Source organism: Calonectris borealis, chromosome 26, assembly GCF_964195595.1.
Source record: "Calonectris borealis chromosome 26, bCalBor7.hap1.2, whole genome shotgun sequence".
Taxonomy (NCBI): Eukaryota; Metazoa; Chordata; class Aves; order Procellariiformes; family Procellariidae; genus Calonectris; species Calonectris borealis.
Genome location: NC_134337.1, coordinates 7,890,777 through 7,909,461, shown reverse-complemented (window position 1 = coordinate 7,909,461; position 18,685 = coordinate 7,890,777).

The window sequence follows — 18,685 nt, the reverse complement described above, 5'->3', positions numbered from 1 at the left end:
GCAGCACAAAAGATGGGGAGAGTTTTATAGGAAGTTGCTCCACAGAGTCTAAACCAAAGCAAAGTTGCTTCTCGTACAAAACTTGGATTTTTTTGATAAAAACACTTTATCCCATGAAAGCAAGAAATGCCCTGGACACGTGGACAACAAATAATTAAGAAGTGCAAATGAAGGTGTTTAGCAAAGTGTTTTGCCGCATTTCAAAGGGACACACACGTGAAATCTTCCTTCAAAGGCTGCCAGCGCACAGAGCATGTGGGAATTGACTCTGCCACCTGCTACCCATCCAGCCGCGGAGCAGAGGATGTATATGCACGTAATTGGTGTTGGGCATGGATTTTTTTTTTAAAGTAGTTCCTTCCTTCTCATTTAAGCTTTTTCTCTTTCCAGATGAAAGCGAACTGCATTAATTTCTCCTGATTTAGTGGAACCCCCGCTCTGTTTACACTGACTCAATGTTTCCTAATTTAAACCCAGGACATTTGTAATTTCAGGTTTATTTGCAACCATTAAGATTTTAACATGTTAGCTTGAACACTTTTGCAGAAATATGCTGAGCACTATTTTCATTATAATTAGTGCTGCAAAAGAATTTTTGGTTCTGTCAGCTTCACTTTTAATATTTTATAATCAATAGCTAGATAAATAATAATGCAATCAGGAGCCCCTTTGCCAGTGATACAAGTGATTCTGAAACCCAACTAGTGCAATTAACGTTTTCTTTTAGTTTCTCTGTGTAGAAAATTAAGATTGCTGTCAGCAATATTGTATTTCTTGGAGGAGAAAAGTACCTAAGTTCTGGCTGTGCCATGACTCACCCTCTGCCCAACAGGAGGGATCCTGCTGGGATCCCGCTACCTGAGCCCACCCGAGGGGCCCGTGTCCCAGCCAGCCTGGCTGATGGGGTCTGTCCCCCCCGCCGTGCCAGCAGCGCCCGCATCCTGCATCCTCCCGGCGGGCCACAACGCCCCGGGGGTCCCCGCTACCCATGGGAGCCAGTCACACAGCGCTTTGCACGAGCCCCTTGGGAGATCCATTCCCTCTCTCTAGGAGAGGCTTTTGCAGGTTTTTTCCCCCCTATTTCTCTTCTTTGTGGAACTTGGATAAAGGGTCCCTGTCATTATTTACATGGAAGTAACATCCCTTCTCTAATCGATTGGACAAGGAGAGTAATACCAGTATCTGATCCACCATTAATTACAGAGACAATTATCTTAAGAATCCACAGACTAACATTCCCTGTGATTAGTGGGAGATCATTATCTACTCTGATAGGAATTTCTTCTTATATTAATAGTGATGTATCAAGTGTGGCTGGAGCTGCACTCCTGCATTAATGGGAGAGGGCACGCTTCAGCCTGTCCTTCGCACCTCGCACTGTTAGACCCTGTTCATATCTGCTGACTTGTACGTAATGTAGCCCAGCAGTATGTGATCGGGTAATTAAAGACCCTCGACCATAAGAAAGTGCAGTTATTTTTGCCAGGAACATAAAAATGTCATACTCATTAGCAACATTTTTGGTGCTGGATCCGAGCACGTGCCAGCCTCAAACCCTGCAGTCTGGGCACAGCCGGAGGATCCCCCAGCACGGTGCGGGACGCGCTGCCTGACACGAGCTCAAACCCCGGCACCGACCGCCGGCCCCCCCAGCCAGAGCCCACCGGAGCCCCCCAAACCTCAGGCGAGGGGTGCAGACGGGGACACTGGGTTCAAGATGACGCTCGAGAGCAGCGGGCAGTTTCTACGCGTGGCTGAGACTGCGGGTTCCAGGAGGGTGCTGCCAACACACACCGGGCTCCCACCCCATCTGATAACGAGTTCATACCCTGAGCCTCAGGCCGCCGAGTGGAAGCAGGACGGGGAGGGATGGATGCAGCTGTGGTCAGCACAAGCTGCAAGAGACAAGCGGGGAAGCGAAGCAGCAATGTGCCTGGCAGGAGGCTGGGCAGCTGTAAGGGCAGAGATGCTGCAATTACTGCCTGCAGCCAGGCAAACGAGACAGGCAGGGTAATCAATGCTATAAAACTGTCACAATTCACATCCTTCCTGAGTAAATAAAAGGCAGACATCAAACAAACAGGACAAACACGACGTGTTAAAGCAGCAGAGGAGCGTGGTTCAAAAGACAAAGCAGCTTCTCCCCGGGAAGGACCCCCCGTCCCATGCCAGGGCAGTGGGCAGCCCAGCCCCTCTGCCAGGGGCCCGGCAGAGCTGAACTTTCCCTGCTACTTATTCCTCCAGCCAAGGGTTTACAGTTCCTTAGAAGAACAACAATATTTACAGTCAAAGAGAAAGCTTCATTTACAAAACAGTTTTCTGTTTAGCAAAAAAACCCCAAACAGTCACAAGCAAACAGCTGGTAGCCCAAAGGCTGCAGATTTACCCCACCTTGGCCAGCCACTCCTCTCTGCCCGGAGCGGGTTTCCTTTCTGCAAGGGGAACAGTCCCCACAACAGTTAATTTTGGTCCTACAGCAGCAGGGCTTTTCCTCCCCAGATGAGGATACGTGTTAAAGAAGATGTGCAAGTGTGTCAGGGCAAGAGGTTCTTGCTGACAGATAATGAGATAAACAGCAAATAAAGAGAGGCACTGGCACATAGAGCGCGCTGAAGTCAGTGGAGCTGCTGTAATTTACAGCAGCTGAGCTCTACCCCCCGAGTCATAAACCATGACTCTGCAACAACACCTATAATTAAAATACTAATCTCTATGGAAAGTGGATGTAGTTAGGAAGACCATAATCATGGCTGAACACAAATAAGAGTTTGTTCTCACAGATGCAGGACAGCATCCAGCAGGTAATAGTTGTCTGTGCAATGATGCTGTGCTGGTTGTGGCTGGGATAGAGTTAATTTTCTTCACAGTAGCTAGTATGGGGCTCTGTTTTGGATTTGTGCTGGAAACTGTTGGTAACACAGGGATGTTTTCATTACTGCTGGGCAGTGCTTGCACAGAGTCAAGGCCTTTTCTGCTCCTCGCCCCACCCCACCAGCGAGGAGGCTGGGGGTGCACAAGGAGTTGGAGGGGACACGGCTGGGACAGCTGACCCCAACTGACCCAAGGGATATTCCACACCATATGACGTCATGCTCGGCATATAAAGCTGGGGGAAGAAGGAGGAAGAGGGGACGTTCGGAGTGATGGCGTTTGTCTTCCCAAGTCACCATTACGCATGATGGAGCCCTGCTGTCCTGGACATCTGCAGGAAACACCCGCCTGCCAATGGGAAGTGGTGAATGAATTCCTTGCTTTGCTTTGCTTGTGTGCGCAGCTTTTGTTTTGCCTATTAAACTGTCTTTATCTCAACCCATGAGTTTTCTCACTTTTACTCTTCCGATTCTCTCCCCCACCCCACCGGGGGGGAGTGAGTGAGCGGCTGGGTGGGCTGAGCTGCCTGCCGGGTTAAACCACAACTGATGCTTTCCTCACTCCCTGCTTCTCCCAAGCCTGGGCTGACCTCTTGATGGTTTACACTAAGCAAAGGCAGAAACAGCTCTACATGAAGATAAATACATTCATTAGCAGTGGGCTCTGATACAGCTTCATTAATTTATGGCATCTAAAAACCTATTCTTGAGTTATTGTTTACATCACTATAATTTGACTCCTGAAAGCCCATTGCTGGTTCAAATGCATCATAATTTCACATTCCTAGGTGGGCACATCTCATATTTGCACAAGCATGTGTCCCCAGTCATGATCACATGCTTTCACAGTGATTTTTGAAACTTCTCCCCCATTTTAAGTAGTTCACATACATCATGATATCACCATGAGAATTTGGTAGAGTCTATCCTGATGAAACTAACTCCAATATTTAGCGACAGAAAGAATGCTACATGGAATAAAGGGCTCTAGTCATGGAGCAAGTATCTGGAAGAAGTAAGAGTAAACAATATCCTGAGAAAGCAAAGTTGTAATCCAAGTATTCTGAGTCTCAGTACAGAAGATATTCACAGCTTGCACTGTGATATGTCCTGTGATACTAGGGAAGAAAAGAAAGAACCAAAATGAACCAGAAGTCTGGAAATATTCTAGTTCCTAGCATGCTATTTCAAATGCTTGCATTGAAATTATCTTTGGAGTGAGATGGTGTGGAATATTTAGTATCGATTACGTGCTCCTGCTGCTCCAGTTAGTGTTTACAGGAGGCTGCTTAAAATTCAGAGCAGATGCCTCTGTGTCAGCCTTGCTGTTCCCAGGGAACATCTGAGCATCAGTTCCTGAGCAAAATAAACTTCAGTGGAAACCATTCATTTGCTTCAAACTGAACCTCTATTTCAGGTCATGAGAATCATCAAAAGATGTTTGGAGCAATTTGTATGCAGATGTATTTATTTAATCTGAAGTTATTTGTGCAACTGCATTGTAATAAGATGAGAAATGGGAGATAATTTCACAGAGGTTCTGTTTTCTTCTTCTTTAGCAAGAAAACACTTTGGTGTCCTTTGTCAGGGGCTCAGGGTGGCTTTTTAAGAGCAGTGAATTCACCATCTAAAACACAACAGGGTATTGCCACTCAAGGGGGTCAGAAACTCTGCTTGGGGATTTTGGTTTAGGAAGTCCTCTGTGCACAAGTGCAGGGAGGGGAGGGGTTGGCATCGCTCCTACTTCTGAGGAGCAGTCACTAGGACCCAAGTCATGGTCTCCACCTGCACGGGTGGGGTTTGATATGAAGCTGGATTGCCAGACCAGAGCACTTCAATGGGACACTGCAGGGAATGAAATACTGAGATGCAGCGAGACCAGCAATCATAGACCGAGCCTCCAGCACAGGCTGCCAGCACCCAATGAGCAATGCCTGCTCATCCCTCAGGGATGGCCTTCCTGCACCACGGAAGCCGCCGAACAATGGAACAAAAAGCCCCTGTTTACACTCCGTAAGTGGAAAAAAAAAAAAGAGCAAAAACCACAAATAGATTTGCAGATACGAAGTTTCAGAGGTGGTTACACACACCCAGTCTGCCCTTAGCGCAAACTGCCCGTTTCACCGTTCTGTCCCACGACCAAGCCTATCGCTCGGCCAGAATCACTCACACTTCTGCAGCACCAGCACTAGTCTCACTTCACTCAAAATTATCTAATCATAAGTTTCAAGTGTAACAAAGTCATTTCATATACTGCTTTTCCCAGAAAGCAAGTTTTGAACCAGCCCTACCTGAAGCCAGCCAGCTGCCAGGGAATCCCCCAGGTATCCTCCACCCCCAGAGGACATCTCCAGGGCTTTCCAGAGACACCCTGTCCCCGGGGCAGGGGGTTATCGCCCCGAGGCGCGGAGGGGAGAGGATGCTGTGGGTGAGTCTGGAGGCACTGCACAGCACAGAGTGCTGTGAAAATCGGTCTCAAGTTCTGATATTCTTTCAGTCGAACTTGTAATTGTTTAATGATTTGGAGTTGGGTCCCTAGGCACAGCAGCAGTTGCCTGAAACCTAAGAAAGTATTCCAGAAAAAGAAGTTTGTCTATTATGCTTCTAATCAGATGGTCTTGAGAAGCCGCTGGATAAAACTAAAGAGAACTGGAGAAAAAAAAAAATGAAAAATGGGAGAGATGTAATGGAAGAAAAGCAGAGATAAAGTGCTGTCTGGAGAGAAGAGTGAGGAAATAAGCCCCAAGAAATAAATTGAGAAATATGAGAAGATGATGAGATCTCATTTATCTCTCATGCATTTCTCTTTCAGTGATTGAGCACTAACAGAGCAATAAAAGGGCTGCTCTGAAATCTTCTCTTGTTCACGATTCACAAGAAGAACACCCAAAGAGCAAGCTTTTAGCACAGCTATGAATATTTTTTAAGGTTTTCCTTAAAAAGAAACCAATACTTGGCATTGCCAACTCTGTATCATCTCTAGAAGTTGCTCATGTCAAATTTAGGTGAGCAAGTTGCTATTAACTGGGTAATTAAGCATTTAATCTGGACAGCAGTTCAAGGAGGATCCATTTTTTTTTCCCCACACTGTAATAGAGGAGCAAACAACTTAATCAGAGAAAGGTTTTGTGAAACAAAACTGTGATCTTGATTCCTCAAGAAGAAATATAGGCAACTTTACAGCTCATACAAGCATTTACAAACAAGTCACTTACGTTAGTGCTGTAGATGATGAATACTCCCCATTTGAGCCCAGCAGCATGTGAAGACCACAAGTATCTCAAGGAAGACCACCACACTAGACCACACATCCAAAAAGGTAAAAGACCCTTTCCCCACAGAATTTATACCCTGCAGTAACGATGCTCCCACTTCCACCTGCCCCAAATTGCAGGACTGTGCTCCACCCCACCCTTAAGACGGGCAATTATGTTGTGGTTAGGGGCATTCACCTCTCTTCCCTAGCGCTGCTTAAGGCCACTCACAGCCATTGCCTTAAATTAGCCAAGCAGATCTGCATTTGCCCTCTTCCAAAAGCAGTGCTATCCCGAGAGCAGGGCCACCTGTGTGAACGGCTCTTCAGAAGGCTTTGCTGAAGCTGCAGGAGCAATGACCTTAGCAAGGGGGGGAGATCAATCACGAAGGGGTGCAGTGCATCTGCTTGGCTGCTGCCTGCCCGAGCGGCTGCTGGGTCAACAGCCGTGGTCAGCTTCATTTAATGGAGCCCAGCAAAAGCCAGAAGGTACAGCGTAATTAAGCAAGTTTGTAAAGAGAAAATGTAGGACAGTCCCACAGATATCTTATGAAATGCGATAAAATCTTCTGTGGGCCCTGGGCCAACAGGAGGAGAAATGTCTGCTCATTAGACAAGCCCTGGAAGCTAATCCAGTGGTAACAGTACAACCAGCAGCGCACGGCGTTTCATTTCCATGTCTTGGTGTTGGAGACTGTTGGTATGCGTTTTAACCATTAAACATTTCCTCAGACCCCATGAAGAAGCAACTGCTTTAATGACCAAGGTGTCTCCTGCTAGTGACAGCTCTTGCAAAATCTCCTCAAGGGATCAATGTTCATTAATGCTCAGCCAAGCAGAGATCATTTAACCCAAACACACATGGGTGGTGCTGGGATGTTTGCAGTATGGGACACAGTTCTGTGTTTTGGGGGTGGTGTCGGGGAATAAACACAAGGAAAACAGTCTCTCCCGATTCACATGCTGCCACTATACGAGCTGCCTCCAGATCATGGCTCTGCAGTGGGGAGAATGCGTTCCCACCAGCCTGGGTGATGGTGGAGGTCTCACACGCGGCGGCGTGATCGCATCGGGCAGCAGCACGAGCCCGGCCAAGGATGCTTGCTGCTGGGAGATGGCGAATTGGAGTCTGCAATGCAGAAATGATCCTGTCTTTTCCCTAGAGTTTAGAGCAAGTCAGAGATTGGCCATAAAATCCCCACATGGAAAGAACTAAGAAGAAATCATGTTTACTCAAACCCAGATTTACTCGCTGGAGACTGGGCTCACCTCTGCCGCTTGCAGACTGCTGCTGCCGAGGGCTGTGGGGTCCTGCCCTGGGGAGCTGGGGCCACTGGTGGAGATCAGGAAGAAAAGCTGGTGTCCGTTGGTAACGAAAGATGAAGACACAAGATCCGGGAACCCGGAAGATTTCCAGTGATTCTTCCAGCGCAGGCAAAGCCTTGGCGTGCACGTACCACGCCTGCCCAGCCGCACAAAGCCAAAAGACCAAACTGCTTAACAGCAAATGTGCTATGGAGTGTAAAACGTCTCCAGCGGGGAGGAAAGCAAAGATAATCCATGCTCCCTTGGGCTAGTCCCTTGGCAAACCCAGCGTTAATGCTCTGCTGCCCACCCCTGCAGCCCCCAGCCCCCAGGCTTTCCGCTATTTCTGCTGCTTGCTGCAGAGTATAATTTAACGTGGTTGCTCCTGGTAACTAATGCTGTCTGGCTGAAGATTAATTATTACAATTTCTCAATCTCCTTTTGAGGAGAAAATAGGGTTTATTTGAAAACGGAACTTCACAGGCTACACAAATGTACCTCACGCATTGTGCCTTGGAAATGTTAGTGTTTGCTAGCATTACTGGTGTGTGGTGCTCAGCACATTAGTGGGGGATGATTAGAGCATCATGTTAAATTAGATGAATGTTTTCAGGCCAGAGAGTAGTTTCGAATTCCCGAGTTCGGTCATTTTCATGCAAAAGTTGCGGTTCCTGTTCTGATCTCACAGATGCTCCTGAAAAGGAGCCAGAAAGGGTCAGACTGGCAGCTCTGCGCTGACAATGCAAAAACTGATCCCAGCTGAAACTTCCCATCACTCCACCTTAGTCTTTTCTTCCCTCGCGTGACCTGGAGTTACTGGAGACGGCAAACGCAAATGTTTCTGTGCCATCCACTGCAGCAAAGAGCTCTGGAAATGGCGATTCCTTTGTTTGCTTGGCGGGGAAAATACCTCGAGTTTGTACTTGTGAGAGGGATTACTGTGTCTGGGCTCAGAACAGGCGAATCCCCCCACTGCCATCAAGCCTGTTCTTTGGTCGCTAATAATCAGCATTAATTCTTCGAAGTCTCTTGCTTTCCCCTATTCCTCTCTTATTCCAATAAATGTCACAAAATCATTTATTAGCCTGAGACGACGGGCTGTAGACTCTAATTTGATTTCCCTCTGCACGCACCGCTGATGTCCCTTGGGACACAGAGTAATTTTTGCCACATCTTTCTGGAAAAATGACATTGCTATAAATGCCAACAAAATTGAGGGGGGGGGGAGCTCACAGAAAAACCCCTTTCCAGCTGTCACTGGCAAAACATTGAGAAGAGTGCGAGGGCCTGGCCTTCTGCTCTGCCCTTCCTAATGGCTAATAATGGGAATATTGCTTTAACCTGTAACGCCTGAAAAATCCGGGATGTCCCTTCCCGGGGGTCAGGGCCGGCACAGGCTTGTGCTCTGCCACCGCGAGGAACGGGGCTGGGGGAGCCACCGCACACCGCCCTTGTCCTAGCTGAGACTTGGCACTCAGAGAAGCCCAATTCAGCCAAGATTTAATTGTAAATCTTGAATAAATGAGCCCTGGAGGAGCAATGCCTCTCCCACCTTCCCTCAGCCCACACAGCCCTGAGTGTGCAAGTCAGATGAAGTGTTTTAAACCAGAGGCTGCTGCTGAGTGGGGAAGAGATCAAAACGTTGGGCGGGCAGCTTCTGGGGAAAGATGCTAAAAATTCCTGGAGTTTAGGAGGATTTTTCTCTTTTAAGAGGCAATAGCTTTTGTAACGACTGTGCACAGATTTTATTTTCAGGACGACCTATCTGGAGACTTAGTGTTAGCAGTGCAAAACCTCTGTATTTGCTTTTCATTAGAGCAATTTAATTTGCATTTGGCTAGTATGAAAATTCATTGTTGTCAGCAAGAACAGCAGCAAAAGGCTTGCTTGGAAATCTGTCCCAATGCCCCATGCTCTGAGCTGTGAGGGTAATCAGCTCTGCAATCACGCACTTTGGCTCCCTCCAAAAATGCTGTTAAATTGTACTCTGCCTCCTCTTCCCAAGTAATTCTGGATTTTGTTCAGGAGCTTATGTTGCGTACGAGAAATAATATCTTCCTTTAGGGAACGGCAGGACATGCAAGTGCTAATGGCTTCCAACACGATAGTCATGTGGCTTAGGATGAGATAACTCCTTTCCAAGAGAAAATTACAGCTAATCCCAGCTTTCTGTACCCTTTAACCTCCGTGGGTTTCCCTATCTGGTGGTGTTTTGGGGTTGAAGTTAGACAGACATTGCTTTAGGAAATAGTAACAGGCATGAATCGATTTCTTACAATAGTTATGGATCATGGGTGGCATTAGAGGCAGAGCACAGGGAAATAAATGACTTTCTGGACTAAGACATGAGTTGATAGAGACTGTCCTGTCACGACAAGAAGATAACGGGCTCAGAAGACAACGGTTCTGTTTAACTACAACATATGTTATCCTTGTGCTGGCAGGGAGTAAAGAGAGAAGTTCCCTATAAACACGGTGTTGTGGCAAGGAGGCCCTTTCAGGGGAAAAAAAAAAGTAATGCTAACATTTCCGTTTATTGGAGAATTTGGGCTATGTTGGTGTTACTGTAAAGGTCTTACCATCTCAGAAGCTCAGGAGTGCATTCAAATAAAAATCCAAGGTGATGCCATGGAAATTCTGTTTGAAGCAGTGAAAAACTGCCTCCACGAAGTGGATGTGGCCATAAAATTCAGGAATATTGTTGACACGCTAATGTTATGATTGAAATTTGAAAAAGTAATTTGCAGCATAATTGCCAAGGTAAACATAATCAACAATGCCAGCAAACGAGACAACCTCTGAAGGGGTGAGTGGTAGCACAGGAATTTTCTCGAAAAGCAGGGCCCGAGTCTCCAGCGGGTTCCTCTGCGGTCCCGGGGCTTGCTCTCGCTGCATCACCTTGTTCCTCCTCCGGTTTCTGCCCGAGGGCGTCATCCCGGAGGGGCCTCTGCTGCGCTGGAATTTCAGGCTTGGGCCACTGTGTCCCTGTTCACTTCTCCTGAGGTTAACTCTTATATTTGCCACCTTCATTAAGTTTACATGTCCCCCAGGGCTGTTTCTGAGGCTTGATGGAGAACTTCCCAAAACCCCCGCCTTTCCCCCCGTTTTGACTCCCTCTGCGGTGCCTGTTCCTCCCAGTTCTCATTAGCCTTCAGGCACACGTTGGTGGGGTTATGTCTTCAAGGTTGAAAAATTCTGATGGCACGTCAGATTCCTGGTCTGAAGTTTTCCTTTGAAGTCGTTTTTCGAGCCGCTGGGGAAGGCAGCAGGCGGGGAAGCGCCGTGCAGAATACTGACGCCGGGCACGGCCCACGAACCCTCGCCCAGAGACCCGGAGCAGCGATTTCTGCGGGGGGGGCCGGGGAACGCTGCGGGACTGTCGTTCCGATGGGGAGGAAAAATGAGCAATAGGAAAATTAATCATTCAGACTTTTGTTTTCAAAGCTATAGCTGTCCATGCACTTAATATTCATGAAAGGTAACTTAATATGTAATGTACAATAAATTAAAGCCTTTATTTCGGTGTCCTTCTGCTCTTCCAGCAGAGCGCATGACATACATTGTGAAACAGAAAGAATAATTAGAATTCATCTCTGGGAAAGAAAACTAAGTAATTACCATTAAAAAAATCTTTCTGCCATTTTCTACCAAGCACGCAGTTCCGCTAAGGTATTATCAGCAATCAATAGCAACGTACTTCAACAACCGATGACAAGAACACGTGTCAGCTGGTTAAATTGACCTTACAGTGTGATCCGTCCGAGCGCAACAGAAGATGCCGCAAAGCCTCCTTGAACGGAGCTGTGCCCCAAGCAGCATGCCGCGGGAAGGAGCTGAAGCAGTCCGAACCCACGTCCCTCTTCTGGCAGGGAGTGAAGCGGGGGTGCTTGTCCTAATCGCGGGTGCTAATCCAAGAGACAGAAAGAATGCAAACGTCAGCATTTTTTCCCTTAAATTACGTAGGGTTTTCAAGTTGGAAACATCTTTTATATTCTTTCCTAAAAGTCGGTGCGCTGTCCTGCACGATGAGAAGCGGCTGCCGTCTCCGCCCCGGCTGCGGCTGGAAGTGAATCTGCAATCGGCGTTTCAGTGTGCGGTCTGGGGATGCTGCAGGGCCAAAACTGTGGGGTAAAACCCTGATTCAACAAAACTGTCAAGCAAAGCACAATGTAATATCAATGGCTGACATCAAGTATGTGAAGAACTCACCTAAGACTGTATCTGTTTATTTCTGGCGGGCTGGCATTCCTGATCGGATGCGACACCTCAGCAGGGAGGACCTGGGCTGGAAGGCCCCTTCATTTTCTGCCAGGCAGTCTGTTTTTCTGGGGGAAAATATTTTTGATCAATTTTTTTTTCAACCATTATTTGCTGAAATTAAGTGAGTTTTGATTGGAAAATAAGCTTAACCAACTGCTTTATTAGTCAGTGGAAATTGCTTTGGCTAATTGACAGAGGAAATATTGGAAGAGAAATCAAGTCCTGGAAAACGTTACTTAACAGGAAGAGTTCAGCTCCCCTAAATCACGTTAGCTTTCCATTTTGTGGCGATATTGAATGCAGGCATGTTATAGGCTCTTTTTCAAGGGCAAATAGTAGAAAATTTTCCTAGTACTGGAAAGTAATTGGATCAGATTTATTGAAATAAAGATGATTTATCCAAGTTTGTGACTGAGAATATGAGTTCCTGAGGTGTAAAAACCAAACCTGATTATTTGATTCACTTTCCTACAAAATTAAAGGTTTGTTACTTGAGATCGAGAAGGCGGAGCAGGGTGGCACTTTGTTCCCAGCCACCCAATGCCCACAGTCGCCCCTCAGTAAATTCCTCCCAGGCGCCAAGAGGTGGAGAGTGCTGATGGAGAGACGCCGCGGGAGGAGCCCGGCTCTGGCCCCGGCTCTTTGCTGCACACCAGCAGCCCGGCACGGGCACCGCCGGCATGATGCCCAGCGCCGACACCCCGTGCCAAAGTGGCTGAAACGTCTCCTCTGTGGTTTTATTCTGAACAAAAGCTTTCGCTAGACGGAGAGGATGGGCCTTTCATTATTTTTCTAAATAACCCAGACGTGCTGGCTGTTCCTCCTGCCCATCCTCACAGTGCAGCCCGACCCAGAACAGGTACATTTCAATCTGAAACCGCCGTAAATACAGCAGGAACAGAAGTGATAGTGCTGGTGCTTTCCCATCGCCTCCCCGGGGCCGTGCCTGGACCACTGAGCGTGACGGATTCAGCCCCTCCAGACCTTAATCATCCTCCGCTTTAGCTGCTGAGGAGGTGTGAAAGCCGATCCCCTGGGCTGGGCAATGCCCAGCTCCCGCGGGAGCCCGCGGGCAATCGCTCCTGCATCCTGCTTCTGCATCCCGCTCCTGCATCCCACGGCCCCGCTCCAGGGCTGAACCCCGAGGGCCGGCGTCCACTGGGAGAAGCAGAGCCCATTTCCAGCGTTGGCCGCCCTGCCAGCGCTGCAGCAGCGGGGTCCCTGCCCGGGCGCTCCATCACGCTGACAGCTCCTGAAAAACCGCCGCTGCCGGCTGCTCTGCATGATTGTTCGGCTGCCGGGGCTCCCAACGGTGCCATCAATCCCAGCCTGTCAAGGCTTGTTGTCCCTTACAGTGGTCAAACCGAAAGCAAATTTGGGCAGCGGCTGTGAAAGAAAGAAAAGAAAAGGAAAGGAAACCTCTGGGTGCGTGAGGAAGGCGAGTCAAGGGATCGAGCCCCGTCAGACCTCCGGCACGAGGCACCGAGGGGTTTGCTCGGGTGCACGGCGCTTCCAGTGCTCGGAGCCCGCCTGGTCCCCGGCGGGACGGACCGACTTCTCCTCCCGTCTGCATTTCTGCAGGCACGATGCGCAGGACGCTGGCGAGCCGCCTGCCCGGCTGCCCCCTCCCCAGGCGAGCCGGCGCCCGCGCTTGGACGGGCTCACACCGAGCTGCTTCTCCAGGTCTGGGTTTCACGGGCCGGGTCACGAGCCGTGGCCACCGCACAGCCTGACCTGCTCTCGCTGCTCCTGCCCAGGTCCACAGAGGATAAAGGGAAGAGCTCTGAGACACTGGTGGCCAGTATCTGTTCCTAACGAGAGGCCTTGCGCTGGATATTTTGGTTTAACCAGCACACTGCCTGCAAATATTACTGTATATATGTACCGAAACAGAGAAAGGATCATTTCAATTCACGTTGTATTGTTTGGCCTTAAGTTTCTTCTACGGTGAATTATTATCTTGGTGAGAAATACATTTTGTCATTTCCTACATCATAAACATTTATTTCTAGTGCTAATTAGAACAGATTCATTGTTGCAGAAGTTATAAGGATCTATAAAAGCTTGCAGTTGTTTCACTAAGCACTCTGCATGCAGCTGTGCCCCCACAAATCTGGAATACAGTAGCAGATGGCAGGTATTATTGTACAATTAGCCAGAAAGGCTGAGTTATCCGCTTACCTGGGTAATTAAGGAGTTCGGGGAAAAATGTTCCGCTAAGGCAGAAATATTAATATTACATCCCTTCTGCCTAGGCAGCTTCTGCTTTTGAGCCTCACGTTCACTTTTGGTTTTGAAGGCAGAAGTACAAGGGATAGCACAGAAAAGGAGCTTTCCAATTGCTCATGTGTTCAAGGGATTTTCAAGGCTTGGAGCGTTTTTTTTGTTGTTTTAACAAGGGCTAAAAAACATTTTGCTGTTGCTTTCTGGTGCTCTGGTAGTAACCAGAAACATTATTTCAACTGTGTTTTCTGAGTATTATTATTAGCATCGTTGTGCTCGACACAGTCAATAAATGCTGGGGAATAAAACGATGTATAAAACGTTTAAGACACAAAAGCCTATGTAGCAAACCTTAGCCACAGAGCATGTTTTTCCTGCTGGCTGTGAGCCCCAGGGACAGGGGATGTTTCAGAAGCTTCTCCGTCGTTGTCCCTTTCGACGCACGCAGCCAGAGGACGGTTTGCTCGGCGCAGAGGTGACTCTGGGCAGCAGATCCGGCAGGCATCATCAGATTTAAATCCTGCATGTGCCCTAGTGCCATAAATGCAGTGCTCTGCTGATGGGAAACCTTTCACACTGGTAAAACGTGCACCATAAATTACTGCAGGTGAAAGCATCCCGAATGCCAGCTGATAACCAGCCGGCACAGAGGTTCCTGCCGTGGTGGGAGCGGGGCCGGGGGGACCAGCAGGGAGACGCAGCTCTCGCGGACACCCCAGTCCTCAGCCGAGTGCCAGGGGCGGGTGCGAGGCACAGGGCAGCCCAGGTTTTGTCTCCTCTGCTCTTGGAGGCCGGTCCAAGGAGGTGGGTGAAGGTGGGCTTTGGTGCTAGAGGTTTGGATGGGGATCGAAAGAGGAAATAGCGAATGCAGACGTACCTGTGCAAACCAACCTTGAAATCATGGAATTTGGCCCTTCCTGCTGCAGCACGACATTTCAGCAGAGGTGTGCAGAAATTCCTTAGCTTTTATCATGCACAGAACTGTAAACGTGGCCCCATTTCTGCTTTGACTCCCCTACTTCATGTCGTATTTACATTGGCATAGAGTGGGTGCAGAAATAGTCGTAACAAAAACCAAGAGGAAAATTCTGAAATTAACATTAAAGGTCTTGCCGAATTTTGTCTTGGAAGACATTGGACCAAGTTGCTGTTTTGCTTATAGTCAATAACTCTGTTCCAAGGTATATTGCTAGAACCAGCTGCAGAGAGAAAAAAGTTCACAGGCAGACTTCCAGCCTGCGAAGACGCAGCTCAGCTCAGGCTTTAACATGCAATATTCCTCGTAGAGTGATGAGCTCTGAGCCGACAGCAGGGCAATTTCTTCTTGGGATCTCATTTGGGCCAAAAATGACAAATGTAGCTGCTAATTTAATTGTCTATTGAATTGCCTTTCTCAGTGCTGGCCCAAAAATCAATGCATGGAGATATGTTGGCTGCATGTACCCAACATTATATATACCCCCAAATAAACCCACGTCTACTTTTAGTCAATTGCAAAACAGTGTAAGATGATAATAAAGACTGAACACAAATAGGCTATTTGGCTGAAATATCTGTAATTTAGAATGTGAATGTGCCTGCTTCCACGGGAGCTAAAATGAAAGGTCATGCATTGCTTGCTGGCAGCACGAGGTGGGGGTAGGGAAGGCCAGCGAGCAGCAGCAAGCGTGACGGCGGGTCTGCCACGTGGGAACACGCAGGCTGAGCAAATCCACGCTCGCGTGAGGAAATATCCTGAGGAAAGGACTGCGTGGTGTGAAATACAAGCCCTGGAGAGTTGCGCGGTGCTTGCTGCTGGGTGAGTTTTAGTAATGAACTTGAGGAGCCAAACCGCTGCAGGGCTGGGCAGAGAGGCAGCTTTGACCGGTGCAACAACGCCCGACAGAGCGCAGCGGGGGCTGGACCCGAAGGGAGCCGGGACTGTCCCCAGAGCTGCTCGGGCCCTGGGCGAGCGCGGAGCACCGCACGCTTCCGAAGGGCTGACACGTGCCGGCAGCGTCCCGCTGTTGCGGTTAATCCCAGCCTGCAGTACCGTGTGATCCCAGCTGCTCTACAGGGCAGGATGCAGCAGAGCTCCCGGCTCATCTCCACGTCAGTTGTTCCTGACGCAGGAGAGAAGTGGAGACACAAGAACTGGTTTGGTTGTCAAGTGTATTATTTCCCACAAGCAACATTACCCATGTTTTGTTGCTTTAGCTATTTAGATCACTTAATTTGTTTCAGACTAATTACTACTTCATTATGGTGGCATGCCTACTGCGAGCACAATTTCAAAGAATTTAAAAAATTTGATATGTGATATAGTCCTTGAGCTTTGGGCAAGTTTTTTGCTTAATAATTTAATTTAAAATTCATGCGAACCCCCAAGCATCACAAGCTCCCTCTGGAAGTCCAAATGTGTTTCTCTCTGAGCATCACTTGCATAGCCCTCAGTACTTGTAATGTAATGTAACGCACGATGTAATGTGAAAAATGCTATTTTCTCATCAAGAGCACAATGTCAGAATTATTTTCCTCCTGTTCTTTAAGATACCTGTGCTTTCCCATCCTCGATTAAATGTCAGGTCACGCTGGGTATCCAATCAAAGCTGGAGCCGTTTCAGATACCATTTCACATAAGCACAGGGAGGAATGCTGAATTTTTATCACCTTTTTTTGAATTGAAACCTCCAGGACTGAGAACAGATATATCCAGCCCACAGAAAAACAACGCTGGGGCTGCCTGCACCCACCACCGCAGCCTGCCCCAAACAAACCCTGCGCGGATCTCATTGCCTCCTTCATGCACTATGTTCCACTGAATTAAGCTCAAAGATTAAAGCAATAAGAAAATAAAATTGAATTAAGTTGATGAGAATTCAAATAATGTCATTTGTAATTAGATCTTTTGTTTTCCCATTTCATTCCCTGCTCTTTTATAGTCTTTCTCTTTCCAGCTTTTGTGTCTTCTCCTCATCCCTCTTTTAATTTTTTTTTAAATCCCTTGCTAAGCTCTGAAGAACACATCTGCATTATGTAATCCTCAAACAAATAATTAACCGAGAGCGGCCGTGGCAGCGGAGCTGGCCGAGCACGGTAATCTTTCCCTGGCATTGCTGCTGCCTCGGGCTCCGGATTCTGACCGCGGCATCCCCCAAAGCCCACACAAACACACCAAACCCGCTCCTCCCAGCAAGGGCACCGCAGGCAAAGAGGATTAGCCCCGTAAAGCCACATAAAACAGCAAGCAGCGTATCGTGTTGTTGGAAACCAGCCCGAGTTGTTCTGCTAGCGCTGCAGCGGAGGCTGGAGAGCAGCCGGGGGAGGACACACGCTGCAGCTCCCGGCCCCGCGCCCGGCACCCCCCCGACCGAACCCCGTCCTCCCAGGGCTGGTGGGTCTGGGCTGCCGCCTTCCCCTGGCTGGCCTGGGGCATAACATCCCCGGCGTGCAGAGACTCCTAACTCCGGCTGTCGTCTGTAAACCTGCGTCGTCGCCCCGGGAGGAGGCTTCACCAGCCCGAGCACCCGGGTCTTCGAGGAGCATCACCAGCACAGACACCCGGGCCGGGGCGAGGTGGCAGAGGGCTGATGGGCCACGGCTGCCGTTCCCAGTACTTGACATTTTTGCAAGGCAGAAACTGGAGGGAAGTGCCTTTAAATGACTGTAACATCTACCCTAGGTACATGAGAAGAGCTGGTGCCTTTGTGGACCTGACAAAGTGAGCAACCGGGCCAGCAAATGAAGGCACAAACGATTCATCTGCAATGAAAGTCCCTTTCATGTTGCCTGCTCTCACTGCGGTATCTCAGCGTTGAGCAGAGACCTGCCGTACCTGCACGTCGCTCCCACGCGCTGGTTTCCACACCGAAGAGCTGCTGTGCACAGGGGACGGCGACGTCTCGTAGCAGAGCTGCAGACAGAGACTGAGCCTCTGGCGCACTCAGAGAGCGCTTTAAAAACAAAAAGGGAAAATATTTGTTAGACTAGCAGCACTGTTGGGTTAAAACAGAGCCTTAGAGTGTTCACAGGGGAACAAAACCCACGAACCCCAGGGAGGGAGGGGAAGCATCACCCCGCTCTCCCAGCACGCAGGGCAGGGGCCGCTCCGCTACGGCAGGCAGCCGGCTCTGGGCCGTCTGTCCTCTTTGGAGACCGACATCGGACCTTACCTCTTGGATGTGTGACAAATGGCTCAGAAAAAGTCAAGAATCCCGAGGCGGTTCGGGGCACCACGTGTTACGGTGCCCGGAGCACCTAAAGCCCCGTTAGAGGAGCGAGGGCGGCCGGGGCCGGGGAGCAGCCGTGCTCGTCGCTGCGCCAGGCTGGGCTGGGGAGCAGCAGCTCCCACCAGAAGCACGACGGCTGGGGGAATTTTTCACTTAGCTTTGCAATTCTGTCGTCCCGGCACCCACGTGCTGCATGTCTCCCGGGCCGCTCTCGCGCTTGGGTGTCCATGACTGTCAGTGATTCCTGTTTTGTTTTGCAGCAGTGGAGGGTAAAACCCAAGCACACAGCTCACGGCCGGCGTGCAGAAACCAGCGGGAATTTGTCCAGGACCAAGAGAAAGAGGAGAGCCGCACCGTCCTCTGGGTACTCAGCGCTCTTACGTAGTGGCTGCATGCAGGGAAGGCTCTGATCAAATTACCTCCCAAGCATGCTGACTATATTTGCCTAGAAGCCTAGCTTTTATAACTGCATTTTTTTAATTGAGAAAGATGACAGCTCAGTTTTCAGCATCCTGTGTCAGCTCCTGCCAGGCTGCTTTTATCACCCAGCTTACACTGCTCCCATT